Source organism: Molothrus aeneus, chromosome 2 (assembly GCF_037042795.1).
Source record: "Molothrus aeneus isolate 106 chromosome 2, BPBGC_Maene_1.0, whole genome shotgun sequence".
Lineage (NCBI taxonomy): Eukaryota > Metazoa > Chordata > Aves > Passeriformes > Icteridae > Molothrus > Molothrus aeneus.
The window spans coordinates 34785754-34802092 of record NC_089647.1 but is presented as its reverse complement, the minus strand read 5'-3'; the positions used below and the strand labels follow the sequence as shown (position 1 = coordinate 34802092).

Sequence of the window (16339 nt, the reverse complement as noted above, 5' to 3'; positions counted from 1 at the left end):
GAAAGACAAAACCAAAAGATTTCTCTATAATGGGCTGCTGGCAATATAAAGTGTTACAGATTACATATGGCATAGAGGGGCTGTGGAGGAACACCAGCTTTTCATTAACAAAAAACAGCACGTTTGCAACAACTCTGTGGTTATCCTTGATTCCCAGTTGTCACCACAGCCTTGGGACATCTCTGAAACAAAGGACACAGCATCAAATGCCAGTGCTTCTCTTTTTTATCCAAACCAAGAGTGGAGAATTTTTTAAAGGATGGTAACAGAACCACTAGGGCAACAATGCAAGATGACAAAGAACTTTTGCTTTATGGAAAAATAGTCATGATGAGTTTAACAAAAGAGAAGTTTTACTGCAAGGAGAGAAAGGAGGGTTGGATCTCAATGAAACACCCACCCTCTTGTGAAAAGCTGCAGGGAATAGCTTCTCTGACTTTGAGATAAACTGTTGTACTTTGCAAAGTGCTGATCTCTGCAGCTTCTTACTTTAAGAAGACTCTTAATCTGAAAGTCCCAGTTTTTAAATTATACAGTCAGTGGTTGCTCTGATTCTGAGCTTGATAGTATGTATATATATATAATACATATCTGTTCTTACCAACTATAGGGTTCCTTTTTTGAAGAATGACCACAGCAAGGAGTCCATATTTGGCTGTGGAAGATTTGGGTTATTGACTTTTTTTTCCTGTCCAGGATACAATGAAAGGAGCTGAAGCTTGCAGCTGCTACTGATTCCTCCTGAAAAACCATGTTGATAGCATAGGAGAGAGGAGATATTTGTGTTTTCTCTCCTTTTCTTTTTGTAGAATTGTATGGGGAATACGTGATGGTAAAAATGCATTCCTGACACAGTACACAAAGCACAAACTAGTAACTTATCAACACCACCATTTCAAGAGAAACCCTACTCTGAGGGAAGGCAGGACAGCAGTCACAAAAGCTTTGTAAACAGAAGCAGCTGATGACAACCCTTTGCCTTCCACCTGCAGAGACGACATTGTCCCTGGAAGTGCTGTGCCCACACCGTTCAAGAGCAGGTGACACCATCTCCCAAAAGGTTCCATGCAAGTGTCAACATGTACTACCAATGGTTGGATACACGCAAACAGCAGGAAAAACATCAAATCAAAGATGTTCACAAATGAAGAAAGTCTTGCTTTGTCCTGGCAGGGGAGTGCCTGGTGCAGAGCTGGTAAGACATCACAGCACTAAACACTCCTGGGAAATTCTTTCCAAGGTTACGACCTTCAATGCATATGTTTCCAAGGACTTGGTTTTGTCAGCATGTGCACAGTTACACATAGCACCAAAAAAATCATTGCAAAGAGTTTGTCTTTTAAAATGATTGCAGTTAAAATATTGGTGACATATTTTATGATGTATAGGGGTTCAAGGTAAATACATAAAAATAAACTTGCTCATTGTATCTTTAATTAACATAGAACTTTGAAACCAAAGACACTTAGTAATTTTAATTGTGATTCTTTATACATACATACGATTCAGAAGCTGAAACACTGTCACAGCACTTTTACAGAACCATGGACTCAAAAATGGGTTGAAAACTAAATGATGGACTGAAAAAATCAGCTTAGCCCAGAGACCACAGTAAATGACTGTGGCAGAAGTCCAGAGTCCAAATGCACAGGTTTAATATATACCCCACTTCATCCACAGTACCACGGTCCAGTTTCCTAAGTTTTATTTTAAACCTGCAGCTGACTGTAAGTTAAATGCCCTTTGAGTGAAGGATGTCCAACACATTATGCCTGCAAGCTGCCAGCTCATGAATAGGCCTTTAGTTTCTACTTTTCCAGTAAATTAAAACCATACACAGACTGCAATCTAAACATGCACGTAAGTGTTTCTAGAATAATATCAGAACAGAAAAGTAATCACAGTATGGTTGTAATTATGTTTTCTCCTTAATTATTCCAATGTAACTGCACTTCCAGTTGCAAGTGTTCAATGATTCCTTTACTGCACCACCAGATGTCCCTGCCCAGCTGTGCTTGAAGCACCCTGATGGATGCTATCCTACAACTCATTTCCTTTAAACTGACCTCAAAGAAAATGTCAAATCCTTTCTTCATTAATATTGAAAATCAGAAGACATCTGAATCACCAAAAGAGAAAACAGCACTCCAATCCCCTAATTTTTTCCTCCAAGAAACAAAAAAATATTTCTAATGCCTATTCTAATTACACAGAAAAGTCATTTCTATTCAGAAAGTACTTGGTGTATTGGAATTTATTAGCTATGCTTACTTTTCTTATTTTTTTAGTTGTTCTGTGTATTTGGAGCTACAGCTATGAATTTCCCTGAAAAATACATAAAAGTTAAATATGTAGTTGAGTAAGGAAGTGACACTAAAGACACAATTAGAATTTTTTCTTCCTTAACTTCCTATTTAATTTTAAAAAAGTAAAAAGTGCAATTAAGCTTTTAAATAAAATATAATTAGTATTGCTTGCTGTCTAAACTGTCTCCTGTAAAACTATTCTGCAAAACTAATGGGTGTGTGGGAAAATTGTTTATTAAGAGTTTTATAAACAGGAGTCCTAGAGAAACAATACTTGCAGTCAAGAGTAATTTGTACTGGAACTCCCCTTCTCTGGCATGGTCATTTTGCTCTTACGAATGAAGAGGCAACCAATGACAAAGCTGTAACTCTAATTTTTTGTTTTACACCATGAATAATGAATTCACTATATTTAAGGTTTCAGAATGCTGGTCTAGAGATTGAAATGATGTTTTTTTATTCACTCAGTAGGTACACAACACTGGCAGCAACCAAAAAAGCCCTACACGCTGACTTCAAGCACACTTTTTTTGGGGGGGTGTGACAACCCCCTTGCAGAGACACCACAAATTCAGTGACTGGCCTCCACAGTGACTGCTGAGGTACAACACTGGCTGCACATGGCACGTTTCACAAACACCTGGCTGCTAATAACTGAACTAAGAGTAATGATTTGCTTCATGCAGCCACTAATTGGTAATAATAATGCCACCACTAATTGGTTATAATAACTTTTACTCAATGCTTCATTGCTCAAGGGGTGAAAAAGCCTGCACTCTGCTGCTGACCCCCACGAACTACTCAAGCTTCAAATGAGCCTAGCACAATACATTACATGTGCCCAGCACTGTAGACACCCTGAGAGGGGAAAAATCTAAATAGTGAATTGTAAGGGTTTTTTTTAGGGTACTATTGAACTTGAAGAGTTGTATGGCATCAGAGGGACTCGCTGTAGCTCACCTACACTTCTGCAAGGGCATCTAGTGATAGGACAAGGACAGGCTTTAAACTGAGGGGGCAGGTTAGATATTAGGAAGAAACTCTTCACTCTGAGGTGATGAGGCACAGGTTGCCCAGAAAAACTGTGGATGCCCCATGCCTGGCAGCGTTCAAGGCCAGCTTGGACGGGCCTTTGAACAACCCCATCTAGTGGAAGGTGTCCCGGCCCATGACAATCATTAAGGTTCCTTCCAAACCAAAACATTCTACTGCTCTATGTTTCCCACCACCCTGAATGTCCCAGGGACCAAATCCCATTCTGCAGGAGGGCAACACCGTTTCCTGCCCAGCAAGCAGTAATTTAAATGGTGCATAATTTGGCTACATTCTCCCATCAGATGGGAACTGTCCCTGGTACAAAGCCAAGAGTGCCAGTGACTTTGCCAGCTGTCCCTGCTGGCACCATGTACCTGATCACACAGCAGAAATGCTCTACTCCATTCCAGCTTTTGTTTGGCCAGAGCTTGTGTTTGGTTGGAGCCAAAGGAGCAGAAGAATCAAGGAGCCAAAGCAATAAATTTGGATTCTCAAAATTCCCCTGCTGGGACTATTCTGGCACATAAGCAAATAGGGTTGATTTTAATCATGCATATTTATAAGATACATTTAACTTACGGCCACACACATTTATTTTTTCATAAAGAAAACAGCAAAAGTGGAATAGAGCCAAGGCTTGATACAAACTATACTTCCAACAAGACATGAACTAACTGTAATTATGTTTGTATATGTATAGAGGTGCTGTGCATGAGTTAACTGTACTCTCCCTCCATCCTGTGGGAAGAAATTCCCACACTGAACTGCAAGCCTGGATGCCAACAATTATATTTTGGGGGTTTTTATTAGTATGTCTGTTTTGGGGTTTTTTTATTAGTATGTCCTGTCATAGCTTTTCTCAAGATTTCCTCTAAATATACACTGCACAAGAAACCTTCTGAAGGAATGTCACTGTTCACCCACAGAACTGGTAAGCAGAAAGCAGCTCACAGTAGTAACAACAAGCCATGTTTAACAACATCCCCGCAGTGCTTACGGTATCCTTCAGGGTAAGAGTAAATTAGAAACTCCTACATGCAGAGCTCTCATTATGGCCACGTGGAAAGGAGATACTTCAAGCACAGGACATGTGTTAGCATTTTACTGCAGCACCTTTGCCTGTGAAGACTGGTCAGGGGGACCACGTTTCCCCATTAAGGTGTCTTCTTTATGGAGAAGGGAAGATCATCCCGATGAAATGTGACTGTGTCTGAACATGCCAGCTATACCTCTTGCTATTAAATCCCTTGCTTTTAGGAATTAAAGGCTATCTACGGTATTTTGTGACCTATGCTGATCTCTAGAGGATAATGCATTTTCTGTTTTAAGTTGCTTAGAGAGGTTACTATATCTCCATCCTTCTGATTTTCAGCTGGACTCCATGATGTTAAATATTTCATTCCTCATCCTCTCCCCAGTGCTAAAAGTCAACAGCAACACGTGCTATTTTTCTGAGATGCCTTCTGTATCTTATTTCTCTTCTTCCTTTTCTATCTTCTCTTTTGCCCGTTCTTCCTACAAGTTGAGCTGCTCTTACACACTTCCCCCCAACTGTCCTTCAAATGTTATTCTCGAAAGCTCATTTCTCTTTCTTAAGAAAAATTGCACTGAGGAAATCCAGAAGTAAATTTATGGGAAAAAATATTCATACCCAGATTATCTCTTGTCTGAATTTCTGCTTTTACAGATTAAACATATATTTTCTTTCTATTTTTACACACAGCTCTTACCTATTCAAGCCAGAACTGTGAAAAAAATATAAGGTGCAATTATAAGCCAAAAATCTAAACTCCTATCCCATGGGAAACATGCAGCTTTTGGAAAACATGTCAGAAATCCCATTAAAAACAATTGAAATCAGAGGAGTTGTAGTTTATAAAAATTATACTTCAAACTTTTAAATGTGCAAATGTAACCAGGATCAAAATTCAGTCAGAAGTCTCATAACTTGTGCTTCCAAATCAGATAGCTAACTTATGCATGTTTAACTAAAACACTAAAAAATGTATCCATGGCATTTCTTTTAGTTGTGCCTGAAGTATAAAATGATCTTTTGAAAAGGCCATGGTTTTGCAAAAATTACATGCAGTGAATATAAAATCATATTTTATAAAAAAGTAAATGAACAAAGAAACAGTAAATAGGGACAACATTCAAGGAGAAGGACAAGATAAGCACCATGGAGGACGTACATTATTTTTTTTCTTGACCCAAGTTGAATGCATCATTTCCACTACTTGGAAAGAAAAGGTGCATGGAAATGACAAATCATGTAGTCAACAGTGACCTATGGTTCCATTAAGCTCTCATGTAAATCCAGGGAATTACATTTTAAAACAAAAATACTGCAATTCTGTGAAGAACGTGACACTGCAATTAAAAAGAAAGCTGTTTATATTGAAGTTAAATTACAATACTGGATTCAGAGTTGTAAAACAAAGCTGCCATCAATCAACTTCACATCTGATTGTTAATCAAGTTTTCTGTGTTATTGTCAAATTGAAATCACATTTCTAGTGATGCTAATTATCCTACTACTTACAACACTCATTTCTTCAGAGGTTAGCGCTTTCTGAAATGTGCAAGTAACTGCAATTTCAGTAGGTCAAATTTCTCTTAAAAGATCTTGTAAATGACAAAAATTTTTTGTTATTTTAGCTGGATGCAGATGGTCCATATCTTTTTGTACCAACAATGCTGCACTGTGGGCTCAGGAGCAACAACTGAATCACTCAGATGGCCACGTTTCCATCTCAAAATCCTTCATCAAAGCCCCTGCCTCACACAGCTAATAGAAGAAGCCAACACAGACCCACAGAACAGTATGGGGTGAAGGTACCTTTAAAGATCCTCTAGTCCAACACCCCTGCCAAGGGTAAGGACACCCTCCACTGGATCAGGTTTCTCAGAGCCCCATTCAGGCTGGCTTTGAATGTTTTCAGCGATGGGACATCTACCACCTCCCTGGGAAACTTCTGCCAGTGTCTCACCAGCCTTATAATAAAGCATTTCTTTCTTATATCCAGTCTAAATCTACCCTTTTAGTTTAAAACCATCAATTCTTGCCCTGTCACTACAGATTCTATTAAAAAGTCTGTCCCCACCTTTCTTATAAATCCCCTTTAGATACTGGAAGGTGCTCTAAGGTCTCGCAGGAGCCCTCTCTTCTCCAGGCTGAACAACCCCAATTCAGCTTGTCACAGGAAAGGTATCCCAGCCTTCTGATCATCTTTGTGGCCTCCTCTGAACCTGCTTCAACAGGTACATGTCTTTCCTGTGCTGAGGACTTCAGAGCTGAATAAAGCTCTCTAAGCAATTAAAAAAGCTGATTGAACAATGAAGTTAAGGATTTATGTGCTTAATTCAATTGATTTGTTGAATTTTGCAAAGTGATGAAATTTTTCCACTACTCAATTTTGACCTTTTTCTTACAAGTGTTAACAAAATACAGCAACTTTCTGTTAAAGCAAAACCTAAACACTCTCTCCAAATCAGGCACAGAACAAAAATAGGAAATGGAAAAAACCCCTGGAGACATGAAGATGGGAAGTCAAATTGTCTCCAGAGGCATGAGGACACAGAGAAATGTACCTTGACACGTGTTCAAAGCCACATCCACTTCAGGAGCCAGGGCTGCACTGATGCCGTCTCATTGTTGTTAGAACAATGAGTCAGTCACTAAAGGGACACGCTGTTACAGGATTACAAAACAAATAATCCTTAAACCCACAAAGGGTTTTGCTCATTATTAAATAATAGTGGCATCTGCAGTGATTCTATCTCAGAAGGAGACTTGTGCTAAATTTATCTACTGCCAAATTTTCCTCTGGCTTTTTCTTATGGCTCTTTGCAAATGGAAAAAAAGAAAAAGAAAAGAAAAAATAAGAGGCTAAATTTGCTGGAACTGTTTTTTGTAAACATACTTAATGCTCTTTGCAAATGATTCAAAATTTCAGCAAGCTAAACCTCTCTCATTGATTGATTAATTAATTCACGCATTCAAGAGAAATGGATACAACACTTGATTTTCCCAAATGATCCCATAATTGGATTTGAGGGAAAGGTTTGGCTGTTTGCTTTGTTTCAATTTGGGGAAAATGTGATTAAAAGAAGAAAATCCATTTATATTTTTACATTTATTAATCCTATCTCTGACATTTAATAACAGATATCATCAGGATAAATTTATAACAAAATGAAAAGCTATAAAAATATTTTAAAAAATTAGCAATCATTCTGAATGTGCTCAGGCCATTGCTGAGCTAGAATAAACAGTGAAGATCAGTGAGTTATTTTCAGTACATTAACTTGAACTGAGATCTTCACTCTATTATTCAGAAATATTTTTAATTCCATATAATGCAGAATGCTGCCAAAATCATCGAGATTATTAACAAGTATTTAGCCATAAGCATTAGGACAACATCAGCTGGTTGTTACACACAAACTAAATGACTATGCTGCAAAGTTTGTTGAAATTCAACTTCTATTTCTTTGTGATGATGACTGTCCCTTGCAGATTTACCCACTGACCCAGACTTTAAACCCATATCTCCAAGATGAATGCTGTGTATTTGCCTCTGATGCTTGTAAGTACCATTGGAAGTCTTGAAATGAAATTAAAATGTAAAATCTGTTCTGGAAGAACCACATAGTGAATAAAGTGTTTGTGCACAGCCTCAAGAAAACACTATTTTGAAAACCAAATTTCAGTGCAACCACAGAAATCCACTCCTGAGTAACTCCCTTGCTGGCTTATACTTCAGCAAGAGACCACATTTTACTCTAACATAACAGTTTTATTTCAAATTACTACAATGCTGGTCAATTAGACCATCTTTTTAGTGCTGCACCTCCAGGTGCAATATTTGGAATAGAAAGTTGCATCACCAAAAAAAATCCAAAAAAAACCAACTTGAGAGACTGGTCATGAGACCTGGAGTGAGCTGACACAAAGCCCAAGCCTACAGGTCACAGTCAGAGGGAGGATGTGTCATTTCTGTGATGGACAATGCTTGTTCTTTCTTCTTCTAATAATCACATAAATGTGGCTTCTGAACATCTGTAATTGCTTCCAATTTTGGTTTTTTTGAAAAAACAATTTTTAAGAAAAAATTATCTCCAGACCAAGAATGTATATAATCATCTAGATAAAACACAAGATTTCCTCCAAAATATGAAGAAAAATAAAATTGTTTTACACTGACTAGTTGCTGCAGTTAACTAATTTAAGCAAGAGCATGGTATTTATGAAAATAATCTACCAATAATAATTGCTGGGAAGTTAAATGCTGTTGGTATTGTTTAGGAAATCAGTAGAACCTCCCGCAATTATTTCACTTTGTAAATATACCACATCTGCTTTTGTCAGCTACAAAGTATGTAGCATAATCTGCATTTCCTGGCAATCCTAGAGAAGGCAAGGTACAGACTGATTGTGAGCCACCAAAGTGACCTCAATAGTGAGAAAGCTACATAACTGTGGGATGTTTAGTTATTTTTAGAAAAGACAGTGCTAAACACTAACTATGGTACTGTCTGGGAAAGGAGGAATTAGACAAAACTGCAATTCAGCTGGCTTCCTAAGGAGGAAGGCTGTACATAAACAGACCCTGTAAGCACCTGGAAGACAATCACGAGGACATGACTAACAATGAACACACGCTTATCAAAAAAAATCCTCCCCATGAGACATGGGGTCTCATTTTATGACTAGGAACGCAAAGCGATATGTGTCATATGCTATTGACTTAATTCAGGCTTTGGATCTAAATGTGACATTTTCTTACAATAACAACCACAGAATGATAATTTAATGGATGATAGCTAGAATGAATATGAAAGTGGTTAGACAAGAGTAGAGAGAGAACAGTTATCAATGGCTTGCTGAAAAACTGGAAGGACAGACCAAATGGTATTCCACAAGGACCAATTCTGGATGTCTGCTACTCAGCAATTTCAGTAGTGAGAGTGGTGACAGACAAAAAAGTGCATGTCTATTACATCTGCAGATAATACTGAGCAGAAAAGGGCTACAAGGGCTGCTAAAACAGGCTGAGAGAGTTGAGGTTGTTCAGCCTGGAGAAGACTTTGGGGAGATCTTATATCACCTTCTAATACCTAAAGGGGTTACAAGAGAACCAGAGTGGGACTTTTTAGAAAAGTCTTAGGACACGAGGTAGTAAATTTAAACTGAGAGCAGATTTAGATTAAACATTAGGAAAAAAATTTCCTGTGCACATGGTGAGACACTGTTACAGGTTGCCCAGAGAAGCTATGGGTGCCTTAGCCCTGGAAGTATTCAAAGTCAAGTTGGATGGGGCTCTGAGCAACCTGATTTAGTGGCAAGTGTCCCTGCCTATGGCAGGGAGGCAGGAACTAGATTATCTTTAAGACTCTTTTCAACACAAACCATTTTGTGATTCTATGATTTTATGAAGTGGAAGACATTGGCTCAGAAAAAAAAGCCCAGGATGTTATTCATCAACTGCATGTGCATTATATGTATGGAGAAACAATCAACTACACAAATACAGGATAAGAACTGTGAAGCATTAAAAAGCAAAAGCTGATTTGGGATGTAAAAGAAAGGCTACAACTTGCAAAACACTGAATTGTCTTGCTCTATTTTATTTATCAAGCTTTATCAGCTGAAATAAGTTATCTTGTGCATCACAAAAGAGAATAGGGTAGAGGGATACAAGGGGGAGAAAAATATAGCAGTATGTGATAAATCTTTGCTACTAAAGTTTGTTACAAAGTAAAGAAAATAATCTGTTTCACTCATGTTTGTGGATGAGAGAAGAAGGAATAGACCAAAATTGTATTAGAATATATTCAATTAGACTCTGTAAAACTCTTATCCAAAAAAATGGCTAAGAATAGATTGCTTAAGGATGTCATGGACTCTCCATTACCGAAGACTTTAAAGAAAAATAAAAGTCAGATATTTGACAAGAATGGGGAGAAAACAAGACAATCTCTCATTAATTCAAGTATTTTTATTCTACATTAAAAGACTGAAAAATAGAGTCAACACTTAACATAAATGTCCTCACATATCCAAAATTTAAACCAATGGCATAACCTTATTAAGGAGGGAATGGAAAGTGGAGATTCTCTAAAGCTGTTTCTGAAGGTTTCTTTGTCCTTAATAACCAAGTATCACTGCAGTGAATGAAAAACCAGAAGGGATCAGCCAGTGATCAACCCTTGGTTCCTTCAGCTGAAAAAACCCTCAAAAATAGTAAACAAGAGCTAGAAAATCTGATTTTAACTTTGAATTCACCTGTTTCATATGGGAATTTTCATTCACTTTTAATGTTCAAGTCACAAATGTAACCATTTGTCCTCCTAGAATAAAACTGATCTTGCCCTCATTTTACATTTAGCCACCAAGATCAATGCACTTTGTTGTTGTTGAAAATATAAAGCCATGTAAAAATGGTTTTGCAAACAAACCTTCACGTGGCTGCAGTCCCAGCAGGCCTGGGAATGGAAGGTGTTGCATTACGTTTGCTATCCAAAAGTAAAGGTCAGTTTTGGAGCTCAACTTCATGAGGAAAAGCAGTGCTAGACAGTAATCAGCCCAAAGAAGAGGCACAGCCAGGTAAATAAATCCACACTGACAAAATCCACATCTGGAGAAGTGACACAACTGGCTTGGCTGTGGAGCACAACTGTGAGACAGTGGCAGGAAGGCCAGAAAGCACATCTGCCACTACTCCTGTGTTTGATACAAATGTGCAGCCAACTGGAATTAACTGTTCTACTGGTCTGCGCCAGGCACTTTTTTCAAAGTAATATATTTTGTAAGAAACAATGTCAAGTGTGACTGGTAGACCAAGGACTCAGTATGAAACTATGGGCTGTGTCTGTACCCATCCAGTTAACCTGGCCATCCTTCTCTCCTTTTCCTTTGAGTTTTCTTGTACAGAATGCTTCAGGAGAGATCTTATGTTTCTGTCTTGCTTCTGTGTTCTCTTCATAAAGGTTTAGTAAGAATAAATAAACAGGGATTGCCAATTACACGTCTCCTTAATTCCAAGAGAAGCACCAAACTAAATATGGCAAAGTAAAGAAAGAGTCTAATACCGCAAAGGAAATTTTTGGCCCGCTTGACCTGCTAATACTCCACATTTTAACAGGAAAGGAAGAAAATCAGCAGACAAAAGATTTGCACCATGTTCCTTCAGTTCTGACAGCTTTCCAGTGAAAAAGTTTAGAGTAATAGCCAGGACATTTGGACTGTTTTCCTCAGGGGATTACATTCTTCCATCTATCTCTTCCCAAGCCAGAACGTGTCTTTTTTCTAACTGCACCTGATGCTGACTCATGGACTGCTCTGGACACTGCAAAGCCATGAAAGCAGATTAGACAAGGCTGCTTAATTTTTAATTTGAAGTCATTAGGTGGAGAGGAATCCAAGTTCTAGTGGCATATTCTTTGTGGTTTTTTACTACTTTAATATACTCATCAATGTTATGTGTTCCTAACTTCATATCGCAGATGTTAATTCTTGGACTTATATCATTTTAATTGTTTACAGTAAAGTTATAAAAACTAGACAGCTGTGGAAAAGATCATTATGGTTTCAGAGTTTTACTTGTAATCCAGCAAGAAACCACAGCAAAAGTTTTACTTTCATCTGGCAACCACAGTTCAAAAAAAGTACATTAAAGTCAAGTTATTAGCAAGCATGTAAACCAGGCAGTACATTGCAGCTGTATTGTCTTTCATTCTACCCATTACTTGCTAAAGTCTAATTAAATTCATTGTTTTCCACTGGCTACTAGAAATACAACATTTTTTAACAACATAATTATTTTATATGTTTCACCCAAAATACACTGATAGTTGAAGGTAAAAAATATAAGCACTAGTTAAAGTGAAAGAAATGGAAAGTTTATGAAATTAGGTAGTCACATGAACGTGCAGATTCACAGTTCAAATTTTACTATATGCACAGAAAACGAGTTTTGAAATAACTGAAAATGAACTACTCTTCAATAGGATTTAGGAAACCCCCAGCACTTGTGCAAAGAGATGATTAGCACTGTATTCACCCAAGAGCTGACGTTTAAAAAAAATGTGAAGAAGCCATGTTTTGAATTGATGTATTTCAGTCTACGATGTTGAGAATAAGGAAAGGATTCATAGCAAGGATTAGGATGCTACAAATCATATGTAACATATGAATAGGAGTCTGTTTCCATGTATCAATAGGGGTTTAATTTCTGAATGAGAAGCTTAAGCAAGGGCACATTCTTTTGTAAAATATCCCACGGGCTTCCTAGAATACACAGATGTAGTGACATCCTCACTTCTAACTTTACTCAATAGGTTCTTATAAATCCTTGATGAATGTTTAATTCAATTCATTAAAAAGTAACTTATTGGAAATTGTTTTTTGAGAAGGATAATAAAAATGGAAATAAAGTCCATGACAGAAAGAAAACTACATTCCCTCAATCTAACAAGATATATTTATTAAGGAGAATTGCTTATAACTTCTCCAAGTTAGCTACTCTGACTGCTATCTGAAACCATGATTTCCCAGGGAAAAAAAAAACCTCAAACCAAACCAAAACAGCTGGAACACATCCTAGAGATAAAAAATAAATCATTTGCAAGTGAATTCCACACTCAGAAGCCCCAGTCAGTAATCTATACAAACAGCAAAACAAACAAAGCCAAGAAGGAGCATTAACATCCCTGGTAAATGGTGTCTACTAATTGCAGAGCATCAGGACAGCTTCAGTGGAAAAGCAGAGCCTGAATAGGATTGTCTGATAAATCTACTACCCTCAAACACTCCACATAGTATTCTTGACCCTGTAGGTCGCAACCTTTTGCTCCCAAGTCACTCATGCCAAAGGGAATAAAGAGGTTTATCCCATTCTGTTGAGTCCCTGTAATTATTTGTTACAGTTTTAAGTCATCCAGCATTATGTACACAGCAGTTTGGTGAATCACACATGCTCTTCTCAAACAAAAATTCAACAGACAAAATGGATGCAATTTAAAAACCAGTAAGATAGCCCAAAACTTTACAAGTTTAATTATTTTTATATTTAGCTTGTAAGAATTCTATGTAGTAAACAATTTGTAGCAGACAAATTAGATGTAATGGCCTCCAATTATGTCTAAACCAAACAAACGTGAATTAATTCACAATAGAAGAAGGTTAGACATTTATCTAAAGCTTAAATTCACAAAGATGGGAAAAACACATACTGACCACAATTAGGTAAGAAAAACAGTGTACCATCAGAGAGCAGCATAGTCATAAGTAAGTCTTCAGAGAGTTTTCATTCTCAAATTTCAGATTGCTAACAGTTTGCTGTCAAATATAATATTTCTTTTATGGTGTAATTTGGCTGCAGTCTGCCAAACGCACTGTATAAAAATGATTACTTCACCTTATGAATCACTTTTCATCAGCATACTTTTAAATACAGCTGTGAACTTTTGTTCTAGAGAAAAACAACAATTTTACACTGTTGATTTATCTGTGATGGAGCAGAGGGTGGAGCCTAGGGATTTAGGATGTTTTTAGGTTTTTTATATTCACTTATTTGTTCTGTATTTTAAGTATAACTACTTTTATAAATACATTTCAAAATACATAAAAATATGTGCATTGTTAGCTTGCAAAACAACATTATATGGCTTTCAGAGATTAATGTGTTTCATAACATGCTTGTGAAAAACTGACCTGGGGAATGCAGCCAAGAGAGTTTTGGGGGTCACACTGCAGTCTGGAATATCACTTTAGACTCCATTAGAAAGAACATTTTAGCCATATTGTTAATCCTACTAGTAATGGTAAGGTCTAAATGCCCTAGAGCCTTGTCCTCTTTAAGGGCCACATCTTGCAAAACATGCAGATGTATCTAAAACTGACAGTTTGAAAGGACAAAGTAATCAATGCCTGTCTTACTCATATCAAATCCCAGTAAGAGTACTTCATTACTTCTTTTCTCATTTTTGGATTCATGATCCATCCCTATGGGCCAGAAGAAATCACATGCATGAAAGTTTAATATTTAAGGAGCAAAGGAAATTTGATTACAAGCAATCTGCACCAAGAATAGGATTAGTGCTTTCAACAGTGTTTTAGAAAGGTTTCCATAGAGGTTTTTTTGCTGTTTGTTTATAATGTGCACAGAATCACATTATTAAATTAATCTCTGGAAGGCTATCCTCCAAAATGTTGTGTATTCCTATTATCAGTGCAAATATTCCATATTTCTTGATAGAGGCAAGCCACACTGATGTCCAGACAACTAATGAACCCTGTAGCTACAACCTTGACAAAGCAGCATTTTCCTTGACACTTCAGAACATTTACGTGGTCAAGTCACAGAGGCTCCAAAGAGCACTTGGTGACACACATTTTAGCTCTCACTTGATAAATGGATCCAGTTTGATCTAGACTCAGTTCCAGACCTTCTTATGCCTTGCAAATGGGTAACAGGGGCTGCAGAACACCTTTCCTCACATGGAAGGCTCATGAAGATGCAAGAGGCTGTGTAGTGGTGGTGTCAAATAAAAAGACAGAGTAATGCTGCACCTCTTCAATAAACCTACTGGTTTGCCAGGAGAAACTTCCACAGAGGAGGGGCATACGTACAAATCTGTTGGTGTTTTCTATATTGAAGCCAGAGAGAGACCATGGAGAAAAGACATCTTTTGTCTTCTCAGATTTATCTTGCCCTCCTGGAGGATTCAGACTCTCTTAACTCTCTTTGTTTTTTGAGATTTGTACATGTTTTTTTTCTTGTTGTTCCATCAATACAGAATTTGCATGGTTACAAACAGTAACAACTTTAAAAGTTATATGGAAATTGTGTCCCAAATTAATTTAAACTAAAAATTAACAATCATAGAATTAAAGAATTATTTGTATCTTCGGGTACCTTATATCTTATCTAGTTCATACTCCTCCATTATAGGCAGGGACACCTTCTACTAAACCAGGTTACTCAGAGCCCCATTCAACCTGGCCTTGAACATTTCCAGGGATGGGGCAGTAACAACTTCTCTGGGAAACCTGTGCCAGTATCTCACCACTCTCATAATAAAGAATTTCTTCCTTATATCTAACTAGATCCATTCTCTTTCAGTGCAAAGCCATTCCCCCTTTTCCTATCATTACATGCCCTTGTAAGAAGTCCCTGGAAGGTGCTATAAGCTCTCCCTGGAGCCTTCTCTTCTCCAAGCTGAACAACCCCATCTCTCTCAGCCTGTCTTCACAGGAGAGGTGCTCCAGCTCTCTGATCATCTCCATGACTCCTCTCTGGATTCTCTCCAACAGGTTCACATCTTTCCTGTGCTGGGACCCCAGAGCTGGACACAGCACTGCAGGTGGGGTCTCACCAGCACAGAGCTGAGAGGCAGAATCCCCTGCCTTGCTCTGTGCCCACGCTGCTTTGGATGGTTGGCTTTCTGGGCTGTAAGGGCACATTGCCAGGACATGTTGAGCTTCTTGGCAAACAATATTCATCAACCTCTTGTTCTGATACATCAAAGCCATGCCTTACACAATTCAGATTTTGAGTATCTGCACACAGTAAACATTTTTATTGCTACTTTATCTAACTTGCCAGCACATCAAACCCTAACTTGATGAACTTCTCTGCCTTCCAGGGCTTTTTTTTCCAAAAATGTAGTTTTCCTTTTTTTGCTATTAATACTTTTTAAAAAAATAATCTATACTGAGAAGAGTGCACATAAACAGTTACTCTTTTAGAGACAAGAAAAATACCAGACTTTTAAATACCCTTTATTATTGATTAGACGGGGGTTTTTTGATCATCCCCATTCAACTTCAACAGGACAGTGACAAAGTTGTTTAAAACCTGTTAGGTTAAATCAATTTTGTTTTTTTCATGAACAGTTAAAGCAACAATTTCTTCCAGGAGCAAATGAATTCACAGAGCCTGATTTCCGGGAAATGTGCAGAGCAAGCGTTTTCCATGAGTGCAACACCCTCA

The 16339-nt window shown here is 37.7% G+C and overlaps 1 protein-coding gene across 1 annotated transcript in view; it reads right to left on the bottom strand.

Annotated features, from left to right (window-relative positions):
• TMEM135 (transmembrane protein 135) overlaps positions 1 to 16339 on the bottom strand; it is a 156627-nt gene that overhangs the window by 18439 nt on the left and 121849 nt on the right. The window lies entirely within an intron of this gene.